The following is a 17,755-nucleotide window of genomic DNA, read 5'->3' on the forward strand; positions in this document are numbered from 1 at the left end:
ATATATGTATATATATACACACACACACACACACATATATATATATATATATATATATGTATACATACACAATGAACTATTAGCTTTAAAGAAGAATAAAATTCTGGCATTTTCTGGTAAATGGATGGAGTTAGAGAATATCATACTAAGTAAAATAAGCCAAATCCCCAAAAAACCAAAGGATGAATGTTTCTCTGATATATGCAAGCTAATTCACAATAAAGGGGTGATAGGAAAAATAGTTACTTTATTTTAGGCAGAGGAAAGTGAAGGAGGAGGGGAAAGAATGATAGAGTAAAACAGACATTATTACCTCATGTAAATGTATGATTATGTGACAGATGTGATCATGCAATATGTATAATCAGAAAAATGAGAGATTACACTCTATGTATGATCTATCCATATATATAAATGTATTCTACTGTCATGTACAACTAATTAGAAAAAAAATTTAAAAAATTAAAAACAATTCTTGGTTGGCATCCATTTTCATTCCAAACTTGAATATGAAGTTCCATGACCTCCTAGTTTTGAGGATCAGGATTGAAAAATCAATTGAGACCTGAATTTGCTTCCCTTATACATAATTTACTTTCTTCCTCTCATGGACTTTAAGATTTCATCCTTATTCTGTATTTTGGTCATTTTTATTATAATGTGTTTTGGTGTGGGTCTGCTGTAGTTTTGTATATTTGGGTTCTTGTAAACCACCTTTATTGATTTCCATTTCATTCTGTAGGATTGGAAAATCAGCTGATATCATGTCATTGAAATGATTGTGCATTCATTTGAGTTTTATGCCTGCTCCTTCTTTTATCCTGATAACTCTTACATTTGGTCTTTTCATGTTATCCCATAATTCTTGAAAGTTTTCTTCATGGATTCTTATCATGTTCTCTGCATGGTTGACTTTTTCCTCAATATTAAATATGTTGTCTTCATTGTCTGAGATTCTGCCTTCCAAGTGATCTAGACTGTTGTTACTTTCCATTGAATTTATAATTTGATTTATTGACTCCTTATTTTAAATGATTTCTGCTTGTTTTTTTTTCACAATGTCTAACTCTTTATTGAAGTGATCTTACACTTCCTCTATTTTCTCTTTGATTTTACTCTTTATACCATTCTTTACTTTTCAGATCAGGTTATCTATGTTTGTTCTAAACTCCTTGGACCTTTCTTCTGTTGTCATCAGTGATTTCTCTTATTGGGGCATCTTGGTTTGTCTGTGGTATGTTGTTCCCTTCTTTCTTCATTTTGCTTGTGTGCTTTCCCATCTAGTTGTATAGTTCTGAGGTAATATAGCTTTTTCCCTGGCATTGAAGATTTCCAATGTCCTGCCTTTAAGAGGTAGAACAAAATCAACAACACCCCATACAAACAATGTACAGCCTCAAATCTAAGAGCTCCCAGCAAGTCATCCACTGTCTTCTTACTGTAAACAGTAATGATGAGTTCATTCACTGTCAACAGTAGAAACATAACAATTGCCAATCAGATTTTCAGTCTCAAATAATGAACAAAGAAAGAACAAGAATCCATGCAGGACACAGTGTTCATGAGGAAGAAAGATGTCAGAAGGAAAAATTAACAGGAAGAGTGAAAAAGGATCCAAAAGACTGGTTGTTTGGTGGAGAAAAGAGAGAAATAGAAATTGGAAAGAAAGAAAACTGAGAGGAAGAATACATAGAAGAAGAAGAAAAAATATAAGAATGTACAGAATATACAACAGAATTTCAAAACACCATGCATATATCACTGTCTTCTAACTGATGAATGAAAGACAGATCTTGCTCCAAATATGGTGTAGAGAGATGTCAGAGAAGAAAGAAAGAAAAATAAGATAAATCTCAGTGGAAAATTGAACAACTGTCTCTACCAGTATCCAAAAGTTTCTCAGCCCTTTGTCTGACTTCCAGCAAGACTGTCTTGCCCAGAGAGGTCCTGGTTGACCTAGTTACTATCTCACCCATCTGGACCTCAGATGTCCTGGGTTTGACCACATTTCAATCCCAAGATCTCAATGACACTGGAATTTGGAAAAAGAACACCAGGGATGAGTAATCCTGAGAGAGAGTAACTAGATGGCAGAAACCTGCATTTCCTTGAGGAAGACCCCAGTTGCATCCAAAACTCTAGGCACACTGACATTGAATCTCTAGGTCCTGGCCAGTGTCCCCAGACAGGGGCAGATGCAATCCAATATGACTGTGGCAGCAAAACATTCTGGCATTCCAAAGAAACCCCAGACTCTGGCCAGTGTCTCGAAATGGTTGTGGCCATGTGCTAAAAACCCTGGAGTCTCCCTGGCAGTGGACCTCTGGGCAGTTGTGAAGTGATAGTAGCAGGATTGTGTGGCAGCAGGCAGGGGGTCAGCATCAGCTGTAGATGTCTGTGGTGATGGCAGCAGGTGGGGCACTGAGGCAGCAGTGGCAGTGACATCAGCTGTAGCTGCAACTGCAACAGCACCCAGAGTGGAAACCTTCAGGTGACCTCCAGGGAGTTGCAGAGGCTTTCATGGCAGTGGTGTCAGTGGTAGCAGCAGTGGGGTCAGCAGTGAACATGGCAGTCCGGGATCCCAGGCAGCATCAAGAGCAGCAGACCTCCAGTTGATGTGACTGTGACGGCGACAACAGCAGCAACAGCACCTGCAGCAGTGGCATCAGGGGCAGATCTGCCCCAAGAGAAGACCTCTGGGCTGTGGTAGTGGTGCCTACAGCAGAAGCACCTGGTAAAAGCGCTTCGGTGGTTGGTGTGGGCACAAGCAGCAAAGGCGCCCATAGAATACACCTCCTGGTCATCTGTGGCAGGGTCCTTGAGGCAGTTGCTTCCTGCTACCCAGAGAAGACCTTATTTATAGATTTTTAAATCAGCATATTATAGATATACGTAAAATTTAACTTCACTGTTCTTTATTCATATGTGTACATAAGAGAGTTTGGGTTGTTTTATTCTACTCTTCATCCCACTTTTTTTCCCCTTCCTTCTTCCTTATAACCCCTTCCTCTACTCCACAGATGACTCTACTATTTTCATTGAATTCCCCTTTTTCCATTATTTTATCTAGCATTCACATATGAGGGGAAATATTTGACCCTTGGCTTCCTGAATCTTGCTTATTTCACATAGAATCATGTTCTCAGGTTTCATCAATTTTCCACCAAATGCCATCATTTCATTCTTCTGTGTGACTTAGTAAAACTCCATTGTGTATGTACACCATATTATCTTTATCACTTAGTCTGTTGATGGGTATGTGGGCTGCTTCTGTAATTTGGTTATTGTGAATTGTGTTGCTGTAAATGCTGATATGGCTGTGTCTCTATAGTAGGCTGATTTTTGATCCTTGGATATATGTTGAAGAGCAGGACAACTGGGTCATATGTTGCTCCCTTTCCAAGTTTTGAAATGGATAGTCATACAGTTTTCCAAAATGGTTATATTAATTTGCTGTCCAACAAACACTGCATAAGTGGACATTCCCCCACATTATTCCTTTTTTTGTGTTTAAATTTTTTTAGATATACATGACAGTAGAGTCTGTTTGACAAATTATAACACATGGACTATGACTTCCAATTCTTGTGCTGTACATAATGTGGAGTTACATAGGTCATGTATTCATATAGAAACATAAGAAAGAAATATTTGTTTAATTCTATTGTCTGTCCTATTCCCATCCACCTCCTTTCCCTTAATTCTCCTTTCTCTAATCCAATAAACTTTTATTTTACCCTTCTACCCCCAAATGTTCTGTCTGATATGTGGATTCTCACATTATTTTGATAAATACTAGTGTAAGGGGAGTGAGATAAAAATCTTCATTTCATTTTTTTTTTGAATCAGGTCACTCTATCTATGTGGATTTTTCTGTGTTTTATATTCCATTGGTCTTACGGTCTGTTCTGGTGCCAATAGAATTCTGTTTTTATAATAAAACTCTACAACATAAATGGATATCTGTTATTGTGATGTTTTCAGCATCACTTTTCTTAAATTCAGAATTCCTTTGGCTTTTCTATGACTCTTATTTGTCAAAATAAATTTTAGAACTACTTTTCTGTCAGTGTGTTGTGGAGAATGTCACTGATTGGGATTGTATTGAATCTGTTTATTGCTCTAGGTTAGTATAAAATTTTTGAATAATAATTTTGTTTACTCAAGAACATGGGAACTAGTTATAACTGCTAAGGTCTTCTTCCATTTTTTTTTCCTTGAGTGTTCTGTAGTTTTCATTATTGATGTCTTTCACCTCCCAAGTTAGATTTTTTTCCTAAGTATTTTATTAGGGTATTGTGATTGAGATATTTTCCCAATTTCTTTAGCAGTAGGTTTATTCTTGAAATATAGGAATGCTATTGATTTAAGTATATTGTTCTTGTATAAAGCTCCTTTAGTAAATTTGTTTATCAGCTAGAAATGTACTAATGTGGCATTTTAAATCTTCCACATAAAGGTGTATGTCATCATGAGCAAACAGACAAGTGGACATCATTTTTTCTGTGTGCGTGCCATTAGATATCTTCTCTTGACTGATAACTCTGGCTTGAACTTCAAGTTGAATAGGAGTGGTGAGAGTTTATATCCTCATTTTTTCTTGTTTTTAGAGAAAATGCTTTATTTTTTCTCTATTCAGTATGAGGTTGGCATTGGCTTTCTCATACACAGCTTTTACAATATTGAAAAAATTTTTACTATCACTAGTTCTCTAGACTTTTAAACACCAATGGGTGCTGGATATTGTCAAAAGACTTTTCTGCATCTGTTGAGATAATCAGGTAAATTTGTACTTAAATCTGTTTATGCAGTGAATTACACACACACACACACACACATAGTAATATGTAAAAAAGTACTACATATGATAATATAAAAAATATTTTTTGGTAGTGTGAATTTAACCTATGGATGATTTGCTGACTAGCAACATATGACACTAGCTACTTTTCATATTTTATCATTGCATTAGAGTTTTTTTATTATCCTGGGATTTATTGTTACATATCCAAACATTCATCCAATATAAAAATATGCGAATCATTGCTCAGTGTTTCCCTTTTCCTTTCCTTCTCCATAACCCAGGTCCCTTTCCTCCTTTTTATTTGTTTTTTAGGCATATGTGACAGTAGAGTATATTTTGAGATTCTTTACATGCATGGAATATATCTTGTTCTAATTGAGATCTCATTTTTGTGGTTGTACATGATGTGGTCATGTATTCATAGATGTATATAGGAAAGTTGTGTCCAAATCATTTGAATATCTTTTCTACTTCCATGCTACTCCCTTACCTTCATTCCCCTTTGTCTAATCCAATAAAGTTGTTATTCTCTCACCACCCTTTATTGTGTGTTAGCATCTACATATGATAGAGAATACTTGACCTTTGGTTATTTGAGCCTGGCTTATTTCATTTAGCAGGATAATCTCTAGTTCTATCCATTTACTGGCAAATGGCATAATTTCATTCTTCTTTATGGCAGAGTAATATTGTATTGTGCATATATACTACATTTTTTATATCCATTTTTCTGTTGAGGGGCACCTAGCATGGTTCCTTAACTAAACTCTTGAGAAGTGAGCTCCTATAAGAATTGATGTGGCTGAATCACTGTACTTTACTGATCTTAAATCCTTTGGATATATATTGATGAGTGGGATAACTGAGTCAAATGGTCATTCCATTCCAAGGTTTCTGAGGAATCTCCATGCTTCTTTCAGACTGGTTGTACCAATTTTCAGTACCACCAGCAATATATGAGTGAAAATTTCCTGCCACATTCTCATTAACATTTATTATTACTTGCACTCTTGAAAAATTGCCATTCTGACAGGAGTTGAAAGGAATCTCATTGTAGTTTTAATTTGCATTTCCTTAAATGTTGGAGATATTGAACAAGTTTTCATATTTTTTGAGAATTTTTATTTCTTCCTTGAAATTCCTGCTAAGTTCCTTTGCTCATTTAATGGTTGGATTATTGTGTGTGTTTGTGTGTGTTAAGTTTTTTGAGTTCTTTATATATCCTAGATATTAATGCTCTACCTGAAGTACAGGTGGCAAAGATTTCTCCCATTCTGTAGGCTTTCTGTTCACATTCTTATTTTCTTTGCTATGGAACATTTTTACTTTGATGTCATCCCTTTTGTTGATTATTGATTTTACTTCTTGTGCTTTAGAAATTTTCTTGAGGAAGTCAGTTTCTAAGCTGAAATGGTGTACAATTTGGGCTAAAATTTATTCTACTAAGCAAGGAATCTCTTGTCTAATATCTATGTCCTTGACCTACAATGATTTGAGCTTTATGCAGGTTGAGGGATAGGGGTTAAATTTTACTCTACTATACATGGATTTCCAGTTTACCTAGCACCATATGATAGTCTATCTTTCTCCAGAGTGTGTGTCTGACACTTTTTTATAGTATGAGTTAACTGCATATATCTAGGTTTTTTTCTGTGACTTCTATTTTGTTCTGACTGTTTTTATGTCTGTTGTGGTGCAAAAACATGCTGTTTTTGTTACTATACCTCTGTAGCATAAATTAAGGTGTGACGTTGTTCTGCCTCTTCCTTCATTTTTCTAACTAAGCAATGCTTTAGTTATTCAGGGCCACTTGTTTTTCCAAATAAATTTTATTTTTGAACTTTCTATTTCTATGAAGAAAATCATTGGAATTTTTATAGGAGTTGAATTAAATCTCTATATTGCTTTTGGTATCATGGCCATTTTGGCATATTTATTCTGCCTATCCATGAACATGGGCAGTCCTTCAACCTTCTAAGGTCTACTTCAAATACTTTCTTTAGTGTTCTGTAGCTTTCATTGTAGAAGTCTTTCACCACTTTTGTTAGATTGATACCAAAGTATTTTATGAGGCTACTATGAATTGAATAGTTTCCTAATTTCCTTTCAGATGATTCATCAAAAATGTAAAGAAACAAAATTGGTTTATGGGTATTAATTTTATATTCTGCTAATTTGCTGAATTTCTTAATGAGTTCTAGAAACTTTCTGTTGGAGTTTTTGGGTCTTCTAAATAAAGAATCATGTCATTGGCAAATAGAGATAGTTTAAGTTCTTCTTTTCCTATTCATACCTCTTTACTTTCTTTCCTTTTTTAAATTGCTGCAACTAGGATTTCAAGTACTATATTGAATTGAAGTGGTAAAAAATTGCATGCCTGTCTTATTCCAGTTCCTAGCATGAATAATTTCAAATTTTCTACATTTATAATGATAGTGGCCATGGTTTTAGCATATATAGTATATATAGCCTTTACAATGTTGAGGAATGTTCTTACTATCCCTACTTTATTTAGTATTTTGAGCTAAATGCATGCTGAATTTCCTCAATTGCTTTTCCTTCACCTATTGTGATAATCATGTGATTATTGTGCTTACATTTATTTATGTGAGGAATTATGTTTATTGATTTCTGTATGTTGAATCACCCTTATATTCCTGGCATGAACCTCACTTGATCATGGTGCTCTATCTTTTTAATGTTTTTCTATGCATTTTGCCAGTATTTTAATTAGATTTTTTTGGGGGGTGTGGGGGATGGAACTCAGGGCCTTGTGCTTACAAGGCAAGCACTCTACCGACTGAGCTATCTCCCCAGCCCCTAATTAGAATTTTTGTATCTATGTTTATCAGGGATATTTGTCTGAAGTTTTTTTTTTTTCTTTATGTAAATTTGTCCAGTTTTGGTATCATGGTGAAACTAGGACTATAGAATGAGTTTGGAAGTGTTTCCTCCTTCTCTGCTTCATGCAATAGTTTGAGAAATATTGGTGTAAAATCTTCTATGAAGGTCTAGAAGGATTTGGCTGAGAATCCCTCTGGTCCTAGGACTTTTTTTGTGGTAGGATTTTGGTACCATATTCTATTTCATTATCAAAATTGATGTGTTTCAATTTTCTGTGTCCTCCTACATTAATTTGTATAGGTTATATTTCTCTAGTAATTTTTTGATATTTTTATGTTTTTCCATTTTTATTGTAGTATAGGCTTTCTAATTTTTTTCTATCATTTGTATATTAATAGTGTCTGCAGTGATATTTAATTTCCATAATAAATTTTAGTATTTTGAGTTTTCTCTCTTTATTTTTATTTATTTTGAAACTGAGGTTGTGGTTCAGTGGCAGTGCACCTGTCTAACATGTGTGAGGCACTGAGTTTGATTCTCTGCACCACACATAAATAAATAAAATAAAAGTCTATGAACAGCTAAAATATTTTTAAATAGAAAATTTTACACTGCCATATTTATTGAATCACATTTTTGCTGTATAATGATATTGCTCAATATCTTTAAAACTGTCAGAAAGCTGTGTCAGAAATGTCTCTCCTCCACTATATATTTCTCAGTGATACTCCTTTACACTCATCAATACTGAGCTTATTTACATAGTTCAAAATTTCTAATATAGTCTCAATACCTATATATTAATATAATTTTTAAACAAGATATGTTTGTTGGATTGTTTTCTACTTTGCAGCCACTCTGAAATATTAAAAATAAGGATCTCATAAATAAAATCTGCTGTGCAATTCACTCAGTAGTTAGTTAGGGACACTCCAACCCCTCCATTATTAATTTCCCCTCCAAATATCCCCACACCTTATAATTAAAAACTTTAAGTGCCTGCAATGTGTGGTTCACATGAAGCATAACTTGAGTACTTTCAAATTATACAGTCCTTCATGTAAAACAGATATTTTGTGATCACAGTTACCTTAAAATGTAATTATATTCAAAAATCTGACATGTCATACCTTAGCAATTACAAAACTAGGGTTTTGACAAATGGTAATTCATAAGTTAAACAAATGTAAAATGCTAAATATATGAATCATTTTTCTGTTTAAGTCTAAATGTTCTTTTAAAGAGTGCAGAAAAACTCAGGTAATGACTTTACTTTTTTTAATTAACAAAACTAGCCCACAGTACAGTATCCTAAATCATAAAATTCAAATCTAAGGAGAAGTATGTGACTGCACAGCTTTCAAGAGGGATGTATATGCCTGCACAATACATCAACTCCAACCAGATTCTTAGGGCTTCAGCATTTCTGCATTGAAGTTATTATAACAGTTTCCCATGGGTGTTCAAAAACATTCTCAAAGGTCCAGAGTTTCATGGTGACAGCCACCTGAGCTGTTTCTGGACAATGCTGGTGAAAAATGAGTTGCCTAGCTACACTTCTCCACCCCACCTACAACCAGACAGTTTTACAGGATGCAGGAGTCATCAGTTCTGAAGACAGTACATCCCGATATGCAGTTCCTTAAATATTTATATTTTCCTAAAAGTTTTCTAACATGTGAAGTCTTCATTTAAATATTTAATACTTTGTTAACTATAGTTTTATGTTTCAGAATACAGAAAGTTTTAACATTGGTCACTAGAGTATATTATTTTAATAAAACTTGTAGTATAAAAGGAAATGTACCATATTATTCATTGTTTGTATCTAGAGATAAAATCTAGCGATTTTAAAGCCTGAGTTCAGTAACTATGGAAGATACTCAAACTGGTTTACCATTGAAAGACTTTCTACCAGAAAACTTTGTATTAGGCAGGTATATAAATCTGTTATTTTTATTCTTATCATTCTTACTCTAATGCACTACATTTGAAGCATTGAGAAACTCTGATGTATCATATCCATTTTTCTCTCCATCCCTCCCCCTACCATTCACTACATTTTTCATTTTGTTTTAATGCTGCATAAATATGTATTCTCTCATGTCTCTTTGCTTCAGATGCAGTGTGTTGAGCTATCAAAAGTTGTTGCTTTTCTTATCAGTAGACAGCTGCCTGCTTTAAATTATTAGATCCTGAAATACCTTCTCTTGCATGTGTAAAATAAAATTATTTCATCTAAAAGTAAAATAATGGAAACTATCAAAGTTATGTCCATGTGGACTAGTTGAAAGGCGGGTTTTGTTGTTTCTATCATTATTATTTTTCTCCCTACTATTTACATGGAATTCTTGAAGATTTTACACTTTTGGTACATCTGAATCTGATACTACCTGAAACTCCCTATTCCATTACCCAAAATTGTAGCCCCAATCTAACATTTTTTATCTGATTCTTGGGAAATACTTAACTAAACAGACAGCCCTTTATTTTTCACTCAGCAGTTAACTCATACATAGGAAGGACTTATTCTGTCCTGCCTAGGAAACAGCTTTACAGAATATGTAAGTGAAATGAGGATGACACCTACAGAACAGTATAATTAGTGCTATACAATTAATCTGCAAGGAACCATGAGAGAACACCAGAGAAGAAGTTACATCCTTGGGAATTGCCATGGAAGACAGGAAGCCACAAATCCTCAGTTTGATAACAAAGAATGCAATATCTATACTCATATATAGGGATACTGTTGGAAGAACTCCCTATCCCACACTTAATAACACTCCCTACTTTATGAGGATAGAAAAGAATTGTTCATTAAAAAAAGTTATTTCATTCAAGTGAGCAATCTACTGACTAGGTTAAGACTCATATCCCAGTCATTTCACCATTAAACTTTCTTGCATTGTCTCACACATGAATTTTTGGGAAACAGTTCATATCTGAATAATAACAGGCTTATTAATTTACTTATGAACACTGTAGAGTAGAGCACAGGGATGAACAAAGAAGGGTGTTGACAGAAACTTCTGTACAGAATTCTGGAATCAGATGATATCCGCAAATACCTCCACTGACTTTTACAGTCACTGAAATGCCACCATGATAACCTACTATGATATAAGTGGAAGCCTCTCTTGACCAGGGATTTATTTGGTAGCCTCTGGTCAATCTTTTGTTCCACAAAAGGCATGTACTAACACCCACTGCAAATCCCACTAAATCAGACTCCGTGAGCAGTAGCAGATTCCTGAATAGCATCCATGTAGGCACTGAGATAGTTGTGGTAACTCTACTGCAGGCATGAGCATAGCTGTCTTCCTCAGTGGTTAGTTTTCAGCCAGGGCAATGGTTACACCCACGGGATATTGGGCCTGTCTATGGCTATTTTTGATTTTCAAAAATTGCAGAGGACAATGCTAGGCATTGTTCAGGGATGCTACTAAACACATCATTATGAACAGGGAAACTCCTCAACACAAAGAAGCATCTGGTGTTTTTTGTTAAACAAGCTGAGGTTCAGGAACCCTGGTCTAGATCATAAATGCTACTCAGGAAGGCACTGGGCCTTCTGTAGTTCATCATTTTGTCCCAGTGCTTCAGGAACAGTGAGTGTCTCATAGTGGGTGGGGAAGGAAGAAAAGGAAAAAATGTAAGGGGGAGAGGGAGACACACAGCCTATTCTCAGGAGAAACTTAAAGCCTGGGGGCAGGAGAAATACTAAATTGGACCTGATCCTCAAACTACAGTCTATCTGTCAAAGAGTTTGACCATTTTTCCAAAAGTTTTCCTGTCCAATTCCAGTTGTTGATGTAAAGCCAGATGTTCCTCCTTGAATGTCAGGCAAGAGTCCTTCTAAGCAGTAACCTCCAATTAAGAAAGTTGTCTTTTCTACTCCTCTATTCCAAACATGCACAGTTAGTCAAAGAGCACTACACCAGCATGTGCATGAAACACACACACACACATTAATGTGCAGGGTCATTTGAATCCATTGGCCCATGCTGGAGCTGATGACCTGAGAAGGCCTCATGCCAGCTGCAAGGAAAACTTGTGGACTTCTGAACTTGTACATTCCACAGTGGTCTGTGCAGTGCTTCATTTTTTTCCCCTTCCAAATTGCCATCAGAGAAAATATAAGCTCCACTGAGAAAAAAAAAAATGTCTTTTAAAATCTGCCCAAAACCCTCTTTTCTCTGAAAAGTCTGTCCTTGTCCCAAGCATCCTGAGCTTGCTCCAGGCAGGCATCACTGGGAGACAGATTAAGGATCAAAGGACAGTTTGTTGGAGGCAATTTGCAATCTATGCTCTGCTTACCAGGCTTTATTTCAAACTGGAAAACTATATTTCAAATTGAATGCACTAAAACAAAGAGTACTGATTCTGTGCAGTCACCCAAAAGTCTGTTTGGTGTCTGTGAAGCAAGTGATCTGGAAGACCATAAACACAGGTCCTGGCCTGGAGGGACCAGAGAGCAGGCTTGTTAGGAGCACCTGCCAAGTTACAATTTCTTCCTTTCTGGGGATCAAAAGTGCTTTGTTAACTCTGCCAATTACTGTTGGTTCTCTGTTTCTTTGACAGCGTGTCTTTCCTGACTCTGAAGGACATAACTTCCTTGACTGTTTATTGCATGTGTGTGTGTGTGTGTGTGTGTGTATTTATGTGCACACACACACACACACACACACACACACACACACACACACATACACATCTGCACATTGGGAATGGAAACTTGGATTGAACCCAGGAGCATTCTTCAACTGACCCAAAACTTAACTAGATCGCTAGCACCTTTTTAAAATTTTTTGATGCAGGGTCTCACTAAATAGTTCAGGCTGGTCTGAAATTGTGATATTTCTGCCTTGGTCCCTTAAGTCACTTGGATTACAGACATAAACCACTATACCCAGGGCATGCCTTCCTGGAGATAGCTATTTCCTAGAGAGTCATTCATCTCCCCAGCATGTTCACCTTATCCAAGATAACTGCTCTTGTTCCCACACCACCAGTACCATCAGGTTCAGGTACCAGAGACCCAGGGATGGTCCTTGTTGCTTAGAGAAGGCTTAAATATTTAAAACACACTAATGCTAAAACTACTTATGCTGCATCATCTTTCTTCCTGCACAAATAAAATGAAGTCTCTTTCCTATATTTTTTCTCATCTTCCACACTGTCTGCCTCCTGACCAACCTTGATGCTTTGCACATGGCCTGGAACATTTGTTTGAGGAAACTGTAGCAGGCTGTGAGAGAAAAATCTGTTTTTGTTAGTCTTGCCATACCAGATTAAAACAAATTCAAGGTACCCTTAAAACAATGTCAAACTTGCAAAGCTTCTCAAAAGACCCAGGGCAGTTGCATCCACAGCCTGAACCCCTAAGCCTGGGTTGTGGGGGGCATCTACCCTCTGCTTTCTGTTAGGTCTTTCCCATCTTAGTTCTGAACAACAGGAAGGGCTGCCAGAAGTGAGAGTAGAGGAAGCTCACTGCACTTTCCAAGTGGGAATTGTGAAAGCACTATTCCTGTTCCAAACCCTCTCTACTGTTATGGCTTTAAGCTTGGGCCACAGAAGAGGCACAGGAGCAGACAAAGCCCACAATCAACTGGAGCACTCACCCTCCCAGTGAATACTTTAAACATCAAAAGTCAGGCCCTTTATTTTTCTGGGTGTCATTAAAATCACATTAGAACTCCCATGAGAAGAAATTAGCCTGTTGTGATTTTATGACCTCTCCTTCTCCTGACTGGTATTATTAGGGCCTGTGACTAGCTCTCTGCTACCCTCAGAACTCAGGACTGTGGAAAAATGGTCAGTTTGCCATGCATGGGAATTAGAACTTGTAAAATTCTAAAGGACTTTCCTGATAAAATATCATGATTATTATTCCCTTATGTTAATGACTCTGGCTGCATATCACTTTCTGGATACTGCGGGAACATTGCCCTAAGCACAATGACACCTTAGGAACTCTAATGGGACTAAGAAGCTTGCAGCCTGACTGTGGAGTGTTCCTAGGTGCCAGCGGAAAAGTGCACTCTTGCCATCTAGTGGTACAGAGGGGCAACTGCAGGAATCTACACACCAGAATCTTTCATATAAGAAAAAAGTAGTCTTCCCAATCATGCTCACAGGGCAGTAACGTGGCTTTTGGAGTTTCTTTTTTTTGGGGGGGAGGTGCTGGGGATTGAACCCAGGGCCTTGTGCTTGCAAGGCAAGCACTCTACTGACTGAGCTATCTCCCCAGCCCCATGGAGTTTCTTAAACAACAGATTACTTAATGCTTCCTCACAGAAGAAAAATAATAGCCAACACGTTTACAGAGTTTTAATTATGAGACTTCGATGGAGTAGAGAACCTTAAAGGGGACAGTATGACAGGATTTCCTCGATTCCTGGGCACTAGGGAACTGCATATGCAGCCCCTTGGTTCTCAGGTCTTGTCTACCTGGACTGGAACTGTCCAACAAAGTAAGCCAGTTTTCCTGTGGTGTCAGTCAGTGAGGTCATAATAAAAGACTTTTTTTAAGTGGTGAAAAAGATCCTGTTTTTGGAATAAAGACCAAAACAGGTGGTTAACCTCAAGAGTGCACCTAGGGTGATATTGAAAATTAGGATTCTTGTGTTCAATACTGTACATCTGCGATACAGAATCTGCATTGCTAGAGTTCTCTGGTAAAACTCATATTGTTCCAGAATCCACTCCTAGAAACTCATCTCAACCATAGTGTGACTTAGACTGTTCTTTAATTTCTTCAATGAGAGGAGACTGAGAGATGTGAGTTGTGAGAACATGAGGTTAAGAGAATAATTTTATAAAGTGGGCTCAATGTGCTGATCCACACAAGATTTCCTTTTCAAGATGTAATTTAACTGCATCTCTTAGTGGACAGGGTATGTCACATTCCTCAGCAAACTACCTGTTTTGGAAGGAACAATGCAGGTCTAAAATAATGTCTATAAGGTGGACCCAAGTTAACTGGAAGAGAAAGAATTTTGTGAACCTTTCCACATACCAGGTTCCAAAACTCAGGAAGATAAGAAAAATTCCTCCTAATAGTAAAATCTGTACGAATTTATGGTTAAGAATTTAATGAGAACAAGTCAGCATGGGCTGAAGCGTCCTTGAGTTGATATGCAGCGGGGACTTGACAGTCTAAAATCATCCAGCTGTCAGTCAAAATCCAAGATTTGGCCCTTGGTGGGACTCTCTGGAAACTTCTCTGGGACTCTCCAAGAAAAATAGATTTCAGAAGAGGCACACAGTCTCTGTCATTTGTTAGATGACTCACTTTCTCCCTTGAGAGTGTCTCTTTCCTTTTTTTTTTTATCCCTTCAGTAAACTTAAGCCTGTTAATCTGAGAGACATGTCCGGAATCTTTCTGCTTTGATCACAAGAATCAGAGTTTGAAGGGGCGGGGTTCTTAGCACTGCCTCAGTTTCCCAGAAGTCATAAAACCTAGTATACTAATTTGAAATTTTTTTTTTCACCATTGATATTGCTCCAGATAAACTGTCAAGATTTCTGGGACTTCAGTCTACAGCTCTTTCAGAAAAAGTCAAAAGGAGAAAGTATAAGAATAGAGGTAAACAGCAGGACTGTCTTATCCCTTCTTAGACTTTAACAGATAGGTCTACTGGAAGATAAAATTGACACATTCCTGAGTATCAGTGACACTGGAACATGCAAATGATCAATGATGACAGGATGCTCATTATCCATGATCCCTGAGGCCAGGTTTTATGCATCTCCACAAGATAGACATAAATTTCCATTTCTTTTAATCAAAGGTTTCCAATCAAAGGCTTAAATCAAAGTCTTTTCATGCTAGATATTACCAACACATATGAAAAACCTCTGCACTGTACAACAAGTATGATTTTACAGGACAATCATTACCAGCCTGCAACCTCCAGCATAAAGGGTTATTTGTCCAATAAGAAAACTGCATTTGACCAATCAAAAGTGAGAGGTGCTCTGAGATCCTTCCTCCCATCCTGTTCAGCACAATCAAACCTCAACCACATTTAGCCAATCAGAAGTGATCATTGCTCTGATAGCTCACCAATGGGAATCCACAACATAGCTATACCTATTCTACTTATTCAAAAAATGTGCCGCAGTTCATGTGGTTCTCAAAATGCATTGTAGATATAGTGAAAGTTGATTTTCCTGAAACTAGAATGAAATTGTTTGTCACAAATATATGCCCACTGACAAAAGTATTATCTATGATACAGAAAAAAGCAAGCACTTTCAGAGTTGATATATCCATTGTTCACAATAAGTACAGTGCCTGCATCCCATGGAAATGTTTTATGTGAAATCCTAAGAAAAATAAATGAATGCAATCTGTCTTGAATAATATTCATCTTTGTACCAGCCCAGTAGCAAAATGTAACTTTTAATCTTCATTGCATATGGAGGGGCCCATGAAGGCAGACTCAAGTGTCTGGGATTTTCTAAAGCTGTGCTCCAACTTGTGGCCAGTGTCAGGCCATTCTCAGACTTTTATGGACTTAAGCATTTTTCTTATATTTTCATTCATGTATTATAGTTGTAAGTCCAGGGGAAAAAAAACTGGTAGTTAATTGTTAAAGAGAAGGAAATGGGTAGATAGCACTCCCCATCCTCTGGTTGCTAAGTTCCTCCAGGGGAGAGGAAAGTTTATGTTTTCCAACCCAATCAATCACCCCCTGGATGACTGTCTTCCTTCCCTTTTGGTCACCTTTGGTCACATAAGTAAGATAAGAGGAAAGGACATAAAAAAAAGGAAATCTACAATAAGAAAAGACACCCCTGCACCTTCAGGCATCAGCTTTTGACCCCCTTCCCTCCAGAGGAGTCTTTCTCCCTCCCTCTCTCTCTCTCTGTTCTATTCTTTAAATAAACTTATTTTCTTACCTCAGAAATTTTGGGTGTTTAATCTTCAAAACAGGTGTAACAAGGACCTGACCTTGATTTTTAAGACTTGACTCAGTTGTATATAATGCTGGGATTTGTTGTTACATATTTATATGTAAACATAATATGACAATATAATTTGGTCAGAATCATTCCACAACACTTCACCCCACTGTCCCTACATCCCACACCTTTGTTGGGACTAATGACATGTAAACTAACTCAGGCTGACTCCTTACTCCCTGGAGAGTGAGCAAGATCAAGGCCTCAAAGGCGGTTTCAATAGTTAATGAGGATGAATCGGACCACCCTCAGGGATTGGTTAACAACAGTTCCGCGAACGTGATCAGCTCATGCTTGCCATATAGTCCAATGGGACTCTTGCCTGCATGAACCCCCCCCCCCAGTGCCTTGCTGACCTTTAAGCTTATTGGTTCCCGCCTAGCCTCTACCCTATATAAAAGCTGTGCGATTTCCTCAAGAAACAAGTTCCTGCTGTGACGGGTCTCCCTGACGTGTCTGATTGTCCTCCATCCAGAGGGCTGGGAGCAGGCAGTCAGTCGGCCCTACCTATCCTTGTCTGACCTTGTTGAGGAGTGTCCCCTTCCCTTGTCACTGGTCGAGAAGAGCAAAGGGGCTTAAGACCCCAACACACCTTGGTCCTATTCCTCTACTGATCTTCCTTTGATTTTTAGAAGATCTACCCACTGCTTTGTTTTCCTTTTCCTATCTTCCATAGATGACATATGACCCTTAACATTCTGAGTGACTTATTCCACTTAACATGAGATGACATGTGACCCTTAACATTCTGAGTGACTTATTCCACTTAAAATGATGGGCTCTAGTCCCATCCATTTTTCCTCAAAGACATAATTTCAATTTTCTTTTTGGATGAATAAAACAACATTTTGTATGTGTGGTGTGTGTGTGTGTGTGTGTGTATGTGTGTAAATAGCATTTTCTTTATGGATGATTAAAACTACATAGTGTATATGTATATATGTATATACACACATGTATAATACTTTCTTCATCAATTCATTCATTGATGTATTGATATGCACCTAGGCTGGATATATTGTTGTCTATTTTGAACTGTACTGCTATAAACATGGGTGATGATTGTATATGTATTACTATAGCATGATGTCTTCAATTCCTCAGGATAAATAGTGCAGAGTTGTATAGCTGGGT

The 17,755-nt window shown here is 37.1% G+C and overlaps 1 long non-coding RNA gene across 2 annotated transcripts in view; it reads right to left on the reverse strand.

Moving 5' to 3' along the window:
- Positions 1–1,049: 1,049 nt before the first annotated feature.
- LOC306643020 overlaps positions 1,050–17,755 on the reverse strand; it is a 97,624-nt gene continuing 80,918 nt past the window's right edge. Inside the window, exon 6 of one of the 2 annotated variants that reach the window (XR_013758775.1) lies at positions 1,050–1,344. This is a non-coding gene — a long non-coding RNA (uncharacterized lncRNA). The remainder of the gene's footprint in view (positions 1,345–17,755) is intronic. The other variant, XR_013758776.1, reaches the window with a different exon arrangement.

Source organism: Sciurus vulgaris (genome assembly GCF_902686455.1).
Source record: "Sciurus vulgaris genome assembly, chromosome: 13".
NCBI classification, from domain to species: domain Eukaryota; kingdom Metazoa; phylum Chordata; class Mammalia; order Rodentia; family Sciuridae; genus Sciurus; species Sciurus vulgaris.